Source organism: Ictalurus punctatus, chromosome 11 (genome assembly GCF_001660625.3).
Source record: "Ictalurus punctatus breed USDA103 chromosome 11, Coco_2.0, whole genome shotgun sequence".
NCBI classification, from domain to species: Eukaryota; Metazoa; Chordata; class Actinopteri; order Siluriformes; family Ictaluridae; genus Ictalurus; species Ictalurus punctatus.
The window spans coordinates 5,884,665-5,903,104 of NC_030426.2; the positions used below are offsets into that span (position 1 = coordinate 5,884,665).

Below are 18,440 nucleotides of genomic sequence, written 5' to 3' on the forward strand. Positions count from 1 at the left end.
ATAGGGGAAAAAAAATCAACATACTACTGTTTAGATTCAAAGCCCTTTACACCCCCTTTTTAGCTTTGAAAAAGTTTTCCAATGGTCAAGATTAATCTCATGGACTTTTGGTTCTACACTTTAAACATTTTGCAACCATATAGTCTATTAAATAGTAGCCTTTCAAAATAGTAAATCAGGCCCAAAGGTGGTGTTCTATATTTTTATATATATATTTTTAAAATGTGATTTAGTGGGAGCAAAGTGTCTCAGGACTCACACCTCCAGGGTCGGGGGTTCAATTCCCACGTGCACTGTGTGTGTGGAGTTTTTATGTTCTCCCCGTGCTGCGGGGGTTTCCTCCGGGTACTCCGGTTTCCTCCCCCAGTCCAAAGACTTGCGTGATAGACTGATTGGCATGTCCAAAGTGTCCGTAGTGTATGAATGGGTGTATGAATGTGTATGTGAGTGTGCCCTGTGATGGATTGGCACCCTGTCCATGGTGTACGCTGCCCCATGCTCCCTGTGATAAGCTCCAGGTTCTCCACTACCCTGTAGGATAAGTGGTATAGAAGATGGATGAATGTGGTTTAGTGCTCAGCCCTACAGCTGTTGTGATGGTGTATTGTCATTTCAGAAAATGGCCACGTGGAGGCGCCCTTATTCACTTATTACATATTCTGCCTTCAGCAAGACACACCCTTTTTCAAAGCTTTCAGTGACCATTCCCAACATTCCCTCTCACTCTCTCTATTTTTCAGACACAGATGTCAAATATCTTTTTACCACTATATTTAGTGGTCAGAGGATTTCAGGCTATATCCGACTCCATTTTATCTCTTGTGTAGAATCAGAATATTGCTCCTAGATTAGGTAATGACACATAATGGTGTTGAATTATGTCATTCATTTGAGAATCTCTTTTGTCCTACAGGCCAGCTATCCCTTACATATACTCACAACTGGCTCTGTCTGAAGACCTGTCACAGTGAATTTGACAAAAAAGGTTCATTCCAGTATGCTCAGATCAGTGTCAGACAAACAGTGCTGAAACTTAACTCTGCATGTTGTTAACCTCAGTTCATCCATTTATCTCGATACTGAAGCAGTGGTGTACAGTATGGTGGTGCAGCGGGTAATGTTGCTGTCTCACCGCTCCACAGTTTGATCCTAATCTCAGATTACTGTCTGTGTGGTGATTCACACGTTCTCTCCATGTCAGTATTGGTTTCCTTCAGGTTCTTCGATTTCCTCCCAGCTCTCAAAAACATGCCGATGCTAAATTGCCCCTAGGTGTGAATGTGTGTGCACGGTGCCCTGCAATGGACTGGTGTCCCATCCATGGTGTATTCCCACTTCACATCCAGTGATCCAGGAATTGGCTGTGGATACACCATTACCCTAACTAGGATAAAGCATTTACTGAAGATGAAGTAGTGGTAGTTTTATCATCATCATCATCATCATCATTGTTGTCAAGTATTTAACCGTATATGAATTTAAAATGTTTAAAAGGGTTTGCTACAGTATGCAGAGATTTGTACAATGTGTGGAGTTCATGTTAAAACATTTTCTCTCAGTTTAGTGAGGTGGGTGGAAGGCAGACAGTGAGAGAATGAGCTGTAGTAGGTGCGAGCTCTCAGAATCCACTCAACCTGTAAACATTAACACCACTCCAGTTCGAGAAAGACAGAAGTAGGTGTAAATAAGTATCGCAGTGACTGTAATTAAAACCTGACAATGCTAAAGTTCCTCTTAAACCTGGTAAAAGTGCAGAAGGCATGGACATTCAGAGAGTAAAACCTTAAATAGATGTTTTGTGTTTTAAAACAGAAAGCTGTACAAGTCTACAGACTGAGTAGTAACTGAATGTAAGAAAAGAATATTGTCAAGAATTTTCCCAATTAAGTTGCTGCGTATGATTTTTTATATGAGATGATGCTTGTTTAAAATGACTGCAGTTATTGCAGATTCAGATGGTCCTTCTAATTCATGCATTTGGGGTCTCCTTGTCTTTTACTGCACAATGTAATGTAATGGACTTCAGACAGCATACGCCTCGGTTTCAGGCCCAGGTAAAAATATCCATCCGAGTTGGAGGGCAGCCAAAGAGTCCATTTCCCGGCTAAGAAAATCAGTATTTCAATGCAGGCAGCGGTGTCGGCACAGTACGAGCATTTTTAAAGAGGCCAGTTGCTTTTCATCAGACACAGACAAGGACGTCGAAGCTTTTTCTCTGTAACAGTTGCAGCCTACACCACTAATAATGTTGAAATATGATTGAAATGCAGTGAAGACTGGACTCCGACAAGACCCATCATTTTTCAATTCAACAGATCAGTTGGTCTTATCGTGGCTGTACTGGCTGCAGAAGTCAGGAACCTGTGACTCCTTTGCACGTGCCAGCATTTTACGTGGCATTGTAGCTGCTCCTCCCTTCTCAGTGAGTATATAATGACTCATACTAAAAGCAGATCACTCACAGTTATTGCTTTTTATGTGCAAGTAAACCATGAGCTAATATATACATTCATTCTATCTGTTTATATAGTAGCCATCCTCCATGGAAAATTAAGACAATACAACATGAAAGTACATTTAACTTCTGGGCTGTTTTGCTTATTGTACATTATTCTTTTCTCTCTGTTCGTTTTTTTTTTCTTCTTCTGTACGGCTGGAAAAATGATCATGATATTATGATGATATTATCCATCATGTCAGGCCATACTGTTTATGTGGATTTGAAGTATACTAAACTAAAATGAGAGATTGGCAGGTTTTGGAGATTCTGTTCTGAAAATCTTTTTAAATGGACTTCTAACCTGTGTTATGAAATGAAGTAGACATTAGTACAGGTTAAACCTGTCACAATTATTACATAATTGCTTAATCATAATTATTTGAGCTGAACATCAGCAACCATTCAATTTTACAATTATATTTCCATAAAAGTATATGCAGGTAGTCAAAAGGAACGTGCTGTTAATGCTGAAAAAATATTGCTCAAGTTTTAATACGTACTATGAGAGCTTAATCACTTGTTCTCTCTCAAGGGCTCTGAACCATAAACTATTTGTATTAGGTTTTGTTGTTCATGGTTCAAACCTCATGGCAAAGTAAAAAGCATTAAAATATGATCGTATATGATATGAGTGCAGAGATTTAATTCTATGTTTAACAGTGATATTGTAACTTAGACGCAGTCTTTAAAACTTGTAGATGGCAAAAAATATGGCCGTGTATAGTAGTAGTTTTGTTTAATGTTCATTAACCTCTTTGGGGGGTTTTCAGTAAGAGCTTTTCTGTCATGTCTCCCTTTTGCAATATTTACAGTCAAAAAGGCTGACAGAAATGTTATTGAATCACATGTTCAATGTTCCTAAATAGCTGTTCTTGTTTAAGGTGTACAATATGTGCCATATTACACTAGTATTATGCCTATCTTCTAGGACTGGTCAACAAAAGGGGTGAATTTATTCATTTATCTGCAGTAACAGTTTTATCCTGGTCAGGATTGCAGTGGATTCAGAGCCTATCCCGGGAACACTGTGCACGAGGCAGGAATACACCCGGAATGGTAATGGTAAATAGTCCATCACAGAGCACTGTGCACACATTTACACACTCATTCATACCTGGGAGCTATTTAGTGCAGTCAGTCCACCTCCCTGGTTGTTTTTGGGAGGTCGAATGAAACCACAGAAGGGTCATTCCATCTCAAGTGGTCCAATACAGGTTGCTTGACCATTTCTAATTTTCCTAATTTAAATGAACAGTGTCATACACACTATGAGCTATGATGTTGTCTGTCATGTGATAAGTGACCACAGCTCAGAAGTCACTTATGGCTTTGATCACAGGAGAAACAAGACCACAGCTCTGTTTATGTCGCTGTTCATATGTAAAATACTCAACTGAACACTGTACTTCCATATTTGAATCAAATCTATTCACACCTACCAACTGTACACCTGTACCAACATGATAGATCAGGCTGATTCTTAAAATCTGGCTCTCGAGGTCCATTGTCCCGCAGAGATTAGCTCCAACCCTAATCAAACACACCTGAACAAGCAAACCAAGATCTTCAGGATTATGAGAAAATTACAGGCAGGTGAGTTTGGAGGTTGGAACTAAACGGCAGATTTGAAGAACCCTGTGATGGATCATGCTTCACTTTTGCCAATATCAAATATCAAACAATTACTGTAAAACACAGTTAATTTTTATTATTTGTTATGCTTATAGTACATCTGTTCATTTCTCAAATGCACGAATAACATAGGCTTTCCTCCAGAGTTTTACTAGCCCTAGCTCTGTAACCAGTGTGATCTGAAACTCAATTTTTGTTACAGCAGAATGCTACTATGGAGGTCCACCACCAAAGATATTCAACCTGAAATTATGGGGAATTTAAAAAAAAAAAGAAGAAATTGCATGTTCTCGTCCTCACAAAAAAAGAGAGGTCTCAAACATGAAATATTCTGCATGCACACTATACGTACCTAGGTACCCCCTAAAAAATAAGAATCAGACTCAAACCCTTCCCATTATACAGTCGGGGAAATAATTATTGAATGTGTCAACATTTGTTTCAGTAAATATATTTCCAATGAGGTTATTCATATGAAATTTTCACCAGACATCAGTATTAACACAAGAAATCCTTAAATATAAAGAATTCATAACATTAAAGTCCATAAATGAAGTCATGTGTAATAAAGTGGAATGACACAGACAAATCGTACTGAACACGCTAAGGAGAAGCAGTTCTCCAAGGCAAGGTAAGGCAAGGAAACCTGCTGTCTCCAAGTGTTTGTGGAGCTCTTTCCGAGCGGTCCTTGGCTCTTGGGCTACTCTTCTGACTATTCTTTGACTCCCTGGTCAGAAATATTGCGAGGAGCTCCTGTGCATGGCCGGTTGATGACGGAGTGATGTGGATAACGGCCCCAGTGGTGCTTACTGGAAGATTCAGAAGTTTTGAAATACACCTGTATCCGATTCCATCAATATGTTTTGCAACAATAAGGTAACGAAGGTCTTGGGAGAGCTCTTTACTTTACTTTTACCCATCATGAGTTGTTTCTTGTGACACCTTGGTAACGAAAAGCCTTTTTATAGACCATCAATTTACTAACCCAGCTGATATTAATTTGCACCGATAGGGGGTGTAATTACTTACAGATTTCAGCTGTTTCTTTGCCTTACCTTGCCTTGGAGAACTGCTTTTCCTTAGTGTGTTCAATACTTTTTTCCAATGTTATTCCACTTTATTCCACATAATTTTATTCATAGACTTTAATGTTGTGAAATTTTTATATTTCCAGATTTCTTGAGTGAATATTGATGTCTGGTGAAAATTTCATGTGAATAGCCTCATTGGAAATATATTTACTGAAAATAATGTTGACGTGTCCAATACTTATTTCCCCCACTGTAAATTGACCCTAAAAGTGGAAATGTGAACAATCTTCAGCAATACGTTTGGACTTAAGTTCTAAGTCTAAGGAACATGAATGTGCAAAATGTTTATATACGTTCATGTACCTTGTAATGTGCTCTAGAGATCAGTTTTTGTTCCAAGGAGCTAGAACTGTCCTGACCCTTGATATTGAGGTTTCCGTAAACAGCTGTATAACCAAAAACAAATGACACAAATATGGCCGTCATTGTTAAACCACACACACACATACGATAACCCCAGCTCAGGATTGTACCAGGGACCTTGGGGTTGTGAGGTAGTAAGGTATCTCCTCCACCACCATGTTAAATAAAAAGACAAATTGCTAATCATAATTATTGGTATGACAGTTTATAAGTCTTAATAAGTCTTAAAGGCCATAAGTCTTAATTGTGCCAGACCTAATACAACATCCCCAAATACTTTGTTGTATACAAAGCAAGCAGTCATGTGCATCCTTGTTGCGTGTCACAAGGCAGTAGTGTGATAGTCCTGATGGCTGAGACTGGTCTGGAATCAGGCTGGAACAATGTGCATTTGTCTCAATTAACAACATGGACTTCTGTTCTCAAATGGAAGTTTTGGCACTTACAGATATCTCAGTATGGACAAATAATATGCAATCTGTAATCATTACATTAATTTAACTTAATTTCGGAGTTTATTTAGTGTAGATGTTTTAAGTATTTTTGTGCAGTGGTATCAACTAAGACAAAAAGTGAGAAAGGAATCGCACAGCTGTTTAGGGAAAATTTCCCTTGAGGGAGTAGAGCGAATGAGATTTTAAGCCTTACAGTTTATTGTGAAATGGTCTTATTTGCTTCCCACAAACTAAACAGCATCTGACGTGTGACTGCAAAAACCCCTCAGAGCTTATGATAACGCTATAGCAACTGAGAAGCATGTGGTGTGATCAAGATTTATTCAGATATGAGCAGAAAGTGAAATTTGTGCTAGAAAGCCATTAGAAGCCCTTTCCCCTGAGAGCTACATGGACAACATATGATTCACTGTCTGTGAATCATCAGTCAGCGCTCAAGCATTCGTGCTAGACAATGCGCTTTCTGACACGCAGTTGTTTCCCAAGACAAACGATATCCTACGCCTGTGTGGAAAGTTGCCAGGAAACATATATTGCCATAGGGAGGTATGTGATGATGTCATGGTGAGTGTAAGAAGGTGATATACAGTGGGTGTCATATGTTTTGTTAAGAAAAAGTTATAATTACAGGTTGTAGTTCTAAACTATACATTATGTATACTAACAGTGAGCGCTAGTGTTCAAATCAGGAAAAGGATTCTGTGTTAGTTAAAAGGTCATACATTATTTAATAAGAGCATTCCTTTCATATTAACCGAGTCATATAGGAGGACCTCTCCTTTAGAAAAGCTTTAAGGGAAACATCCAATATAATTTTTTGTTGAAAATTCTAAAAAAAAAAAAAAAAATACTTTTGTCAAATTACTTTTGTCATACCTTTTGTACCATTGTACACATAAGATTCATATAAATGTGCAAACATATTCATGTAAATAAATAGGTAGTGCTTTGGACCAATTCAAATTCAACATTTTATTAAGTCCTAATGTAGAGCTGCTGTTGTGGCCGTACTGTCTCTGACCACACTGTGAGTAATGCCCTTGCCTAGACACTCTGTCTCCTCTGTAATATTGACGCCATCAGGGATATTTATTGGCTCTCGCTTTCTTTTGGGAACTTGCTACATAGCCATGCATGTTAATTTATGTACAGTGTTTGCTGTTTGACACACAAATACACACAAACTTAATTGAAAGACCATCTCTACTTTATAGAACATTATATCTTTATACTTTCCTGACTTTTTTCAGTAAGTGCTTTATCCTGGTCGGGGTCATGGTGGATCTGCAGCCTATCCCAGGAATACTGGGTGAGAGACGGGAATACACCCAGGATGGGAGGCTATAGTCCATTGCAGTGATTAATATCTGATAAGAAAAATCACAACAATGCATTTCTTCAAGTCAAATCAGAGTGACTTACAGGAAGCTGTAAAATAGAATAGAATCAAATAGTATGCTTTAATAAGTGCATTTTTAGGATGATTTAAAAAATAAAAAAATCCCAAACAAATCTGGATGCCAAGTGACTCACTATGAAAACAACTACTTGAATAGATTTGAATTACAACGTCCTTCGCTCGGTTATTATTTCTAGATGCTTTTAGTTTAAAATCTACACAGTTCAGCATTTCTTTACAATGCTTAATCTCTGCATATTGCAAATGCTGAGTTACTAGTTTCCTATATACATATATCAGCTGGTTCTTTGAGATTATGCGCTATCGAGTGCTCTCTTTTTGTGCTATTAACCTAATTCCCCTCCTACCTACAGTAGCCTCTGAATAGAAGCCACCCACACTCCCATCCACTAATTTCAGGGCTATTCTGTTTCTGTTTCACATTCAAACTGTGTCACTTGCATAAACACCATGATTATAAGGTTTCCCTGAGTTTCCAGGCTACTGACAGACTACTGTTTTCATCTCAGGCGTTGTAATACGTGCTGTCACTGTAAAAATGTGTAAATACACTGTCGAAGTGTGACATTTACTTGTCCACCCGTGACAAATGTCCTGAAAGACCACCTGGGTCTATCTCTCCAAGATTATGGTTTATGTGACATCAAAAATGTTTGTTTAGATAAAATCTGATTTATGACTGAATGTGTGGGGCTTTAATCCTCTGAATGTGAATTTTGTTTGAAATTACTATCCCAGAGCTCAGTGGTGTCATTTTGGGAGTTGCATTAACATGTGGAGTGCTGAAGGTTATTAAACCTTAAGAGTGAGCATGAGTTTTTATATAATATAAATGTTACATGGCATTAAATTACATTCAGTACATCACTGTTATATGAATAATTTAATAATCCCAATCATTTTGACCACTGTATGAGACAAACCTACCTTGTTGGACCACGTTGTAGGTGTAGTTATACCCTAGCTAAATAATTGTGTTATAGTTCAAACAGGCAGTAGTCAGTGCTGGTGGTGACTACTTAAATATAATTTATTCACACAAATTAGCTTTTCATTAAAGACTGGGTGACTGGAACAGAGCTGTACTATCCGTACATCCTGCACATAGATAATAATCAAGGGCCACAGCTAAAATGGTAATCAAATCATTGCTTTAATTAAAGCATTTACCTAGAGTCTTTTGTTAAGACTGTTGACCTTTTCAAATGTATTTAAGATTTCTCTATGGTAGGAAAGGAGTTAAAACAGCAGCATAACTGCAAAATTGCAGCAGCATTTCTTGCGCGAATATACTGTTGCCAAAATGTAATCCTGTAAAAAATACAGTTTTCCTTTCTATTAATATATACAGTGCAACATTCCATTACTGTATGAAAGCAACAATATTCATTACAGTGCTCTACAGTACTCTACTCAAGTACTCTGCTTCCAGTGAGTTGCAGTAAATGTAACTGATACACTTTCCAGTGTGTGTGAAACTTCAAAAGATGTATCTAATAAACTGGCAACTCAGAATATTGTCTTATACGTTAATACACATTCATTTGATTCATTCATGTTCAGTAACCGCTTTATCCTGGTCGATTAAAAGCAAAATCATTGTCCTTCCTGTATTTACAGGTGAGATCCAATCATCAGCACAAGGCTCCTTATTTAATTTTTTTTTAATCTTAAAATAACGGGCATGTCAGAGCATGTCTGCTGTTAGAAATGTATTGCTGTGGTAAAGGCTAACAGGCTAGCTATGATGTGGTTGTGTGGGTGTGCCAACATGTGCCATCGCTTTGTGTTGGCTTATATGGTCGATCTTCATGTTGTGCACAGGACAGCTCAGGTAACAAGTTTCTGTACTTGCAGTGTTTTTCTGTGTGCAGGTCTGTTACTGAGGCAATTTAGCTTGCGCATGTTATGTCATTTCCTATTCTATTTTTTTTTTTCCTTCCTCGACATGTCGGTCTCAGCTTATCTCACACACCAGGTAAAACAGCATTTTTAACAAGTCTCAAAATACAAATATTTAAAAAATAACATATTGAGTGTTTGACTATGTTCTTTATTGTCCAATATTTCTCTTCTAGAAAATCAGTGATATAAATCTTCTTGGTTTTTTATGCCTCCGCCACTAGAGAATGGCGGCATTAAGATGTCGGGCCGTCCGTACATGTGTCTGTCCGATTCTCGTTAGTGGGATATCTAAAAAATTAGTGGTTGAATGTTTGTTTGTAGGATTTATATGGAATTATCACTGTAGCCAGCAGATGAACTGATTACATTTTGGAATTCATCCAAACAGGGTCAAGGTCACAACAAGCACAAATGTTTGAAATAGCTTTTCTTCTCTGGGATTTGAGACCATCTTTTTGGTGGCAGAGGTATCTGTAATGATGCTGTGGGCATCACTGTGTTCTACTTGTTTTTTTTTTTAATTTTTTTTATTTTATTTCAAAAGCCCCAAGGTTTTCCTGGTGCAGGTGTCTGCTGTGGGCGTGTTACAGTGAATGGCAGGACTGAAAACACATGCAGTTTGACATATCTGGCCTTAACCAGCTTAATAGAGATTAAGAAAATTCTGACTTCCGCTCAGTCTAAATACAGGCAGGAAGGCTTATACAAACATCTGCTACATCAGCTCACCCTAGCTCCTTAAGTCAATCATAGGATTAATCAATTTGGCACTAAAACAATTAAGGAACAAATGAACATAAAGAAGGATGAATTGTTCATGAAATTAGACTGGCTGATTTGTCTTTAATTCGCAGCACTTTGGGTTAGCAGTGTTTTGTATAATGTAGTGACAGGACAGGGCAATACAAGCTTGGCCAAATCTACACAGTCTCAGTTATAATGGCTAAGCATGGTATACTATATCTAAGGATCTTGTGTTCATTGTATAATAAAGATATATCTTTACTATGTTGTATTGGGTGCCACTTGTGTCCTACTGATATCCACCTATTCATTCATCTCCAATAACTGCTTTATGCTGGTCAGCGTCTTGGTATATCATTACATTTATAAATACACTATATTGCCAAAAGTATGTGAATGTCTGACCATGACCTCCACAAACTCTTGCTACAAACATGGAGACACATGATTGTCTATAATGTCTTTGTAACGTTCCTTCACTGGAATTAAGAGGCCTAATCATGTCCAACTATGACAATACTCCTGTGTCCAAAGGGAGTCCATAAAAACATGGTTTGCCAAGATGGGTGTAAAAGAACTCAAGAGCCCTGACCTTAATACCACTGAACACCTTTGAGATGAACTAGAACGTTGACTCTAAAGCCAGGCCTCATCGCCCTACATCACTGCTTGACCTCATTAATGATCTTTTGGCTGAATGAGCACAAATCCACCAAGCAGCATTTGAAATCTAGTGGAAAGCTTTCCCAGAAGAGGGGAGGCAGTTATAAGATGGGGGGTGGGGGTGGGGGGCTGGTTGACGGGACGCCAATATTAAACGTGTATAAATTAAATACCCATAGGCAAGCTGGGAATAAATTTCATTTGCACTCTTAAACATAGGGCAGTGCTATTAATCACTTCATCCTTTCGTCTCAGGTCAGCAGTTCACATGACATTCATAATGATAATGGTAAACAGTCCTTTCCTTCAGCCTCATGTTAAACATCCTCCTCTGTGCATTGTTCATATATATAATGGAATGAGTCTCTAAGATTCCTCTGGAAAAGACAGACGGCGTGTTTTAATTGTGTTAGCTGTATTACAGACTGAGGGTGAAGACTCCTTGACTGTCAAGTGAATGGAGATGGAATCAAATTAGGAATGTCTGGCTCTGGGAAGAGAGAGACAGAGAAAGACATGTTAAAACCTTGTCTCAGTTGTTCAAGGGTTAATGATGATGCCATACTTTGCTGATGAGGTTTACACCAGACTTATATGTACAGAGCACCAATAAAAGGGTATTGACTATGAAGTTTTGTTCACTTATGCGTCTTGCATTTCAACTCTGATTGAATTTAGTTGTGGTCAAATGTTCATCAATTTCATGAATGTTGTTTCAAACTATGGCAACACAGTAGTGTTGTTGCATCATAGCTCCAGGGTTTCTGGTTAAATCTTACTGTCTGTGTGCAGTTTAGCATGTTCTCCCATGTTCTTTTGGGTTCTGTGTAGTGTTGGGTCTGAGTCCACCTTTGTCGAGTTCGAGTCGAGACCAATTAAGTCAGAGTCCAAAAGGGGCTGAGTTGGGCTCAAGTCCGAGTCCTTAATGGCCGATTTCGAGTCGATTCTGGGCGAGTCCAGAAAGTAATTAAATTGAAAAAAGATTGGAAATTGCAATTGTAAAGTCAACACTGAGCTGTTAAATTAATATTTTAACCTCCACAAACCAATAGCAACATAAATGTAATAAAAATACCATGTCATCAGCACCTGAACTAGTTTCCTATCAAAAAATGGTTTTATAGAGGTATGTGCAGAACGTTTATTATATTATAAGCGTATGAAAATACAAAAGAACCTGTTTTGTTATTGTATCACACTATATTGTGTCCTCCAGTTCGAGCTGACATTTCAATTATTTGATGCCTCTCCCCCACAGTTATATAGGCTGAGAGAGAGAGAGTACAGGGTAGAGTTACATTTAGCAGCATGTCATAACAACAAGCTTCATACTTCTTATTACTGCTTTTAATGTCTATGAATGACAACAAACTCATTTCTGAACACAGCTCTGTTCTTGTAAAAAAAAAAAAATCCCTATCAGCAGGGTTTATGATATTTAATATATTAAGAAGTACATTTCACATTTTACGTGAAATTCAAGACTGTAATCACCAAACGCTAATGTTTAGGGGTGGGTTATATGACTACAATCTGATTTCACGATAACGATACGTTTTCTCAGGTAGGTCTATCAGTATTATTCAAGTAAGAAATACTACGTAAATCGAATAAAGCAATTAAATGTAAAATAAAATAGACCACTGTGTGACATATACAGTGATTCTTATTAAATTTACTGAAGTTATTCAGTCAAATGAGTGAGTGAGTGATTTTCTCTTTGTGTGTTTTGTTGTTTGATGAACATTAATGACACAGGCAGCAGCAGGTTTATTAGACTGCTGTCACTTTAAGATCTAATGCACAGATCCAATATACTGTATGGACACACCTCTGATTTTTCCTCAACTGCTTACATTCATTTAAGACATAACCGAATGTGTTTGGATGAATACTCGGCCAGACCTGCATTTTGACATGATGTGTGTATATTTATTTGGCCGTCCAAGCGTAATAATCCGCTAAAGAGAACTCAATTCGTGCTCACACGATGAGGAGGTGTGTGTGTTTCAAGTGTGTGTGCACAGAAACCCCCCTGGTCAGGCAGGGAGACATTCATTCATTTCTTGTTACCTTAATTTTATGTTGTTATTTACTTTATAGATTTCTTTTCATGTTACACATGACACAGACTCGACTGTACTCGGAAATATTTCAGGGTCCAAAATGGCCGAGTCCGTGTCCATTTTGAGTACAAATTTACCCGAGTATGTGACAAGTCCAAGTTTGTTCAGAATTGGACTCGAGTCCGAGTCCGGGATCAAATACCGCAACTGTAGTTCTCTGGGTTACTCAAATCTCCCAAAAACATGTCAGTAGGTGTATTTGCTATGTTGCATTGCCCATAGGTTAAATGAGTGTGAGAATGTTTGTTTACATGGATGATTAAGTATTACTTTGGTAGACTGCATATTGCAATTTGATCTAGCAGACTCGGTCTCTCTTTTTCTTTAGCCGTCACTCACCATATCTCGTTATCTCTCCATTTCTTGTCCTGGCTGACCTTTGTGAGCTAAATCTGATGTAAAGCACATTGCCCAGCTTACCGTGCTCTCTTTCTTATCTCTTCATCGTTCTCTCTTCCTCCTTCTTTCAGGCCTATTCTATAACTCCAAGTGTCATGGTAGTGCATAATGAGTGTGTCAGTCAAAGTTGGTTCAGAATTCCTATTATGGCTCTGTATCAACACTAATACAGTGAATTAAAGCAATATAGTTCCTATATAGCCTTATCAGTTATCCATTGTGTAACGGCTAGTAAGGTTGGTTAGGTTTTGCTATTGTGAGACTATATCCTTCAGGCATTGAAGGGCTAGTGTGCTTTTTTTTTTTTTTTTTTGTAAGGGCTTAGTTGAGCCTTTGGAAGTGATACATCTCAAGGACATGCTGTTTGATGGTGAAGGGGTGACTCAAAATGAAAGGTGGTCTGAAGCTGTGAAGGAAATGACCCAGAGGGTTTTGGCATGATGTCATTACTACAAGAAATATGAGTCATTGGTGGGTGCATGTGTGTGTAGTGGCAGCTATAGTTGAGTTTATGCCTGGTGTGTGTGTGTATCAGTGTGAGACTTGCCGAGTTTAAAGGACAGATACAGAGACACACAGAGAGAGAGAGAGAGAGAAAGAGAGAGAGAGAGGTCCCCTCAGTCCAGATGTCTCTACTCCCCTCCCGCACACACGGAAATAGCGGCACGTGGCTCTCTGAGGCTTTGTTAGACAGTATTAAAGGTTTATTTCACCACAGTGGATAAGAGTTGGCACAGCAAACACAGACATGCGCCATTGTACACAGGACTACTACAGGATTATACTGATATAACCAAAAGGACAAAAACAAGCATACAGAGATTCCAGGTGAGATTGTGCTTTTCAAAATGAATTTAATTTTGAATTGATTCGTGTTTAATAATGTACTGTATCTCTCACTGTTTCAGTTCCTCTCTTTCTCTCTGTCGCTCTCTGTATCCTTCCCTCTCTCATACACACACCGCTTAGTCACTGTTCAGAATTGCCTTGTCATGAGAAGCCAGTAAGGCACCTGCCTATTTATATTACTTAGTTCTTTCAGGCAATTGATTAATTAGAGACTTTCTCTTGCTGATTGATTTTTCATAAAAGAAGAAGAAAAAGAAGAATTTCCTTTATTCAATGTCAGAGTTGTAATTCTTAACAATCTTTTTGTGTAACACTTTTAAATAGATTTTAAATTCTGAACAATATTTACTGAATATTCTAAAGGCAGAATATCTCATATATTTATAATGGATATTAATTAGTCGACTGCCTGATAGATACAGTAACTGAAAACTTGAAACATGACAGCCCTGTCAGGTCACTGAGTTAACTCAGCCCTCAGGGTTTCCTCACTGAAACTATCCTTAAAAAGCTTTCTGTTCCTGTCATCTGGGGTAATGGAGAGCTTTTTTGTCTGAAGAGGTTTTTTTTTTTTGGTACATTTTGTGACTGGTGTGGGAATTTAAGCTTAGATACCCACAGTGTAAGGTAACATAGTTCATATTTCATTGTCAATGTTTCCATCGTTAGTATTTTGTCATATTTGCTTACAGCAGACATTTTTATTGTGTATATATACCGTCAACCATCAGAATTATTGGCACCCTTAATGAGAACGATGAGAATGAGCAATAACTATAAAATATAAATGATGAATTATATGATTAAAAAAAAAATTTTTTTTAAACAATTGACCAAATTATTTACTTTTACTGAGAAGGTATTTTTATAATAATAATCATCATCATCATCATCATCATCATCATCTTTTCACTCAAACTGTGTAGTAGAGATGATTAGTACTACTAAGGAATATTTAAAACCTCCAATCCTTTTTCCTGAGATGCTCAGGGTCTTTAGGAACTCTAATGTTACCCTTGACCATGTCCCATCACCCAGGGGTATAACTATGTTGTTGCACACATAAATCCCTTTCTCTTCCATCACCATGGAGTAAACCAAATGACTTTCCACACAGATGGCTGTTGAGCTAAGTTTTTCCACGTAAATGGAAAAATACATACTGTGCATGAGCCATAAAAATAATAATTTTTAAAAAAGTTCAAAAGGTCTGAAACAGTGGAAAAACTGCCAGGAAGAGGTTACATGAGCTTACTGATTCAATGATAATTTGTGTCCGTTTTGTGTATAGTGGTCCAGCGGCTGTGATTCTGCTAAGTAACCGTATATTTTTACACAAATCTGATTGCCTCTGCCAGCAGATTAAAACTTTTTAACAATAACAATGTTTTGCAAAGGCCATGCCAGTCTCCAGGCTGCAATTGTATAAGACAAAAGTCTTCTGGAAATCAAAGGTGTAATATAAAAGGCAGGATGACTAAGGCTTACAATATGAGAATCCAGTACAGTGTATGTGCTCTGCAGTGTATTTCAGTAATAAGAAACAAGATTCTCTTATTGCTACACAAGTGTTGGTGGTAATTTGGTTCGGTAGAACCATCTAAGGTAGATGAAGTAAAGGTTTAGTGTAGGTCATAATATTTCCAAAGAAACCGGACATTCGAGACAAACGTCCTTTATCAGCTTAATACACACACATACAGGTGTCAATGCACTTTTGCGCAGCTTTTATAAGACTTTGGAACTGTACTGGAGGGATGGACACCTTTCTTCCGAAAGATATTACCTCAGTTGTTTAATGATTTACTATGATTTCATCATAATCATACCAGTGAGCACCTAAATCCTGGGGATGGGGACATTGTCACCCTGGAAGACACCACTGCCATCTGAAATGTTTCAGCAGTCAGTCACTTAATATTGATTTGCTGTGACACTTCCCTTTAAGGGGACTGGAAGACTCATGTCAGTAAACCCCCCCCCCCCCCCCCCCCCCCCACACACACACATACACATACACACACACACAACCCCACAGCATAACAGAACCACTAGTTTTTGCATTAATTTGTAACTACAGTCAATCCGGTTGTAGGTGTTACTGTATCTACAATCCACAAGTGTGATCCGAACAACAGGCATGAATACAAAACAAAACAAAACAAAAAAACACTGAACATGATTGTGTAGCAGGGACGCCTGGTGATTTTTAAAATAGGGCAAACATGTGTCTGTTAATGAAATATATATGTGAGTGTGTTCTTGTTTCATCTGTTGGTCTTGCCTCCTGTTTAATTCTCTTTAAGTCTCTTCTATTACATAAGAGCTTGAAAGGACTTTTCTAAAATCAAGCTGACAAAACTGATAATGTCTGCCAGACGTTGCTAGCTCAATTTTACTGAAGTAGGTTGTGACAGCCTAGGGCACCTCCAGTTCATCCCAAAGGTGTTCAGTGGTGTTGAGGTCGGGGCATTGTCATGCTGGAACATGTTTGGGCTCTACCCCTTAGTTTCGCTGAAGGGATATTGTAAAACTACAGCATATAATGACATTCTATACAATTATGTGCTTCGAACTTTATGGCAATGAGCGCAATGGTCAGGTGTTGACCAACCTTTAGCCAAATAGTGTAGTTGTGTAAAACTGTTAAGGATTTAGCTACTGACTGTCTGCTGAGCACTCTGTGAATCTGACTGGCAGGGTTCTATTAAAGTTTGAGATGTCAAGCTTGTTCATTACCGTTTCAGTGATTGGTAGTTGGTTACGAGGTTCAGCTACCGTGCGAAATCCACATGCCCACACTAACATTCACCCCAGAGAAGCCGTGTGTTCGGGTGGGATCCAAAACAACATAATTAAAGCCTGTTCTCCAATGAGTGTTTAACTTTGCTCCCATTAAGACACAGTGTATTTGAATCTGCCATAGAATCTCATGAAGCCATGCCTCACTGGACTTCTCTGGATGGTGTCTACTGTATGTGCAAGAGATTCACAGGAGAGTTTCACACTGGCTGCACTGTCCACTGAAAATAGTTTACATTAAATTAATGAACAGTGTGATATTGCAGTGAGACTTTTGATCATATCATTCGCTAAAATATAGACACGTTGGTAAACATTCCATGCTGTCTTAAGCAATTGCCTGTGTTCTGTAGGTAAGCTGATTGTGAAAATGAATGAATAAGAAAAACGGCACTAAACTGGAAGGCAAATAACGCCTTAGACAGGATCAGTAATGTGCAGAGAAACCTTAGCAAGGCTTTGTAAACACAAACTACCAAAACAGAGCACATATACACCGGAACTAATGAGGAACAGGTTGAACTAATGATGAGGTGGGACTGGCAGTTAGTAGAGCACTCAGGAGAAACATCAGAAGAAAGAATGTTTTGTGAGATTGTCTATGCACCTTACAGGCCTTTCCATTATTGGAACCCATCATGAAAATAAGTAAAAAATGAATACAGTAGAAGATGCAATGAATTCAAAAAACAAACAAAGACTAATGCAAAATGCACAGAGTCTCATTCTGTAACGCCTCCTTGAAGAGGAGCCCCGAATCACTCATTTCCAACTTGTGCATGTGGACTGAATTAAATTCAGACTGAGATGGTCCTTTTAACAATTGATTTTGTGCTTCTTTAAGCATTTCTGTGTTGAATTGCATTCATGCTTGGTTCATTAACTTGTTAAAAGCTCTGTCCGTCAGTCAAGTCTTAACCTCCTGACAAAGACAGCTAGGATTAACACTAAAATATCCTGGTACTTATGCTGGAGAACTCATGATGCCATCAATCGTCACAACTCCTGGACCACTAACCGCAAAAGAGCCCAAAAGCATCAATGATCTATCACTATATTTTACAGTGGGTATTTGGTTTTCCCCATAGTGATGGATGACAGATTTTATATGTGTGCAACCTCACATTATAGTACATATTATACCCCAGAGAAATGGAAAAGGGTCAAAGGCAACAAAAACATTTCTGTGGACTGAAAGTTAAAGTTAAAAAAAAAAAAGATTATTTATTTAAGGAGGCAAATCCATCCATCCATCCATCTTCTATAACGCTTATCCTTTTCCGGGTCACGGGGAACCTGGAGCCTATCCCAGGGAGCATCGGGCACAAAACGGGGTACACCCTGGACAGGGTGCCAATACATCGCAGGGCACAATCACATACACACTCACACATCCATTTATACACTACGGACACTTTGGACATGTCAATCAGCCTACCGTGCATGTCTTTGGACTGGGGGAGGAAACCGGAGTACCCGGAGGAAACCCCC

General features: G+C 38.4%; 1 protein-coding gene across 7 annotated transcripts in view; it reads left to right on the forward strand.

Annotated features, from left to right (window-relative positions):
- The first annotated feature begins 1,982 nt into the window (after positions 1-1,982).
- The window catches only part of nav1b (neuron navigator 1b), a 100,385-nt gene continuing 83,927 nt past the window's right edge, over positions 1,983-18,440 (forward strand). For 4 of the 7 annotated variants that reach the window (XM_053683731.1, XM_047158656.2, XM_053683734.1 and 1 more), the window contains exon 1: positions 13,863-14,126. The gene's annotated coding sequence lies outside the window, so the exon portion shown is untranslated. Of the gene's footprint in view, positions 2,423-3,470; positions 3,557-13,861; positions 14,127-18,440 lie in introns of those variants that run through there. The other 3 variants (XM_053683733.1, XM_053683741.1, XM_053683732.1) reach the window with 2 other exon arrangements.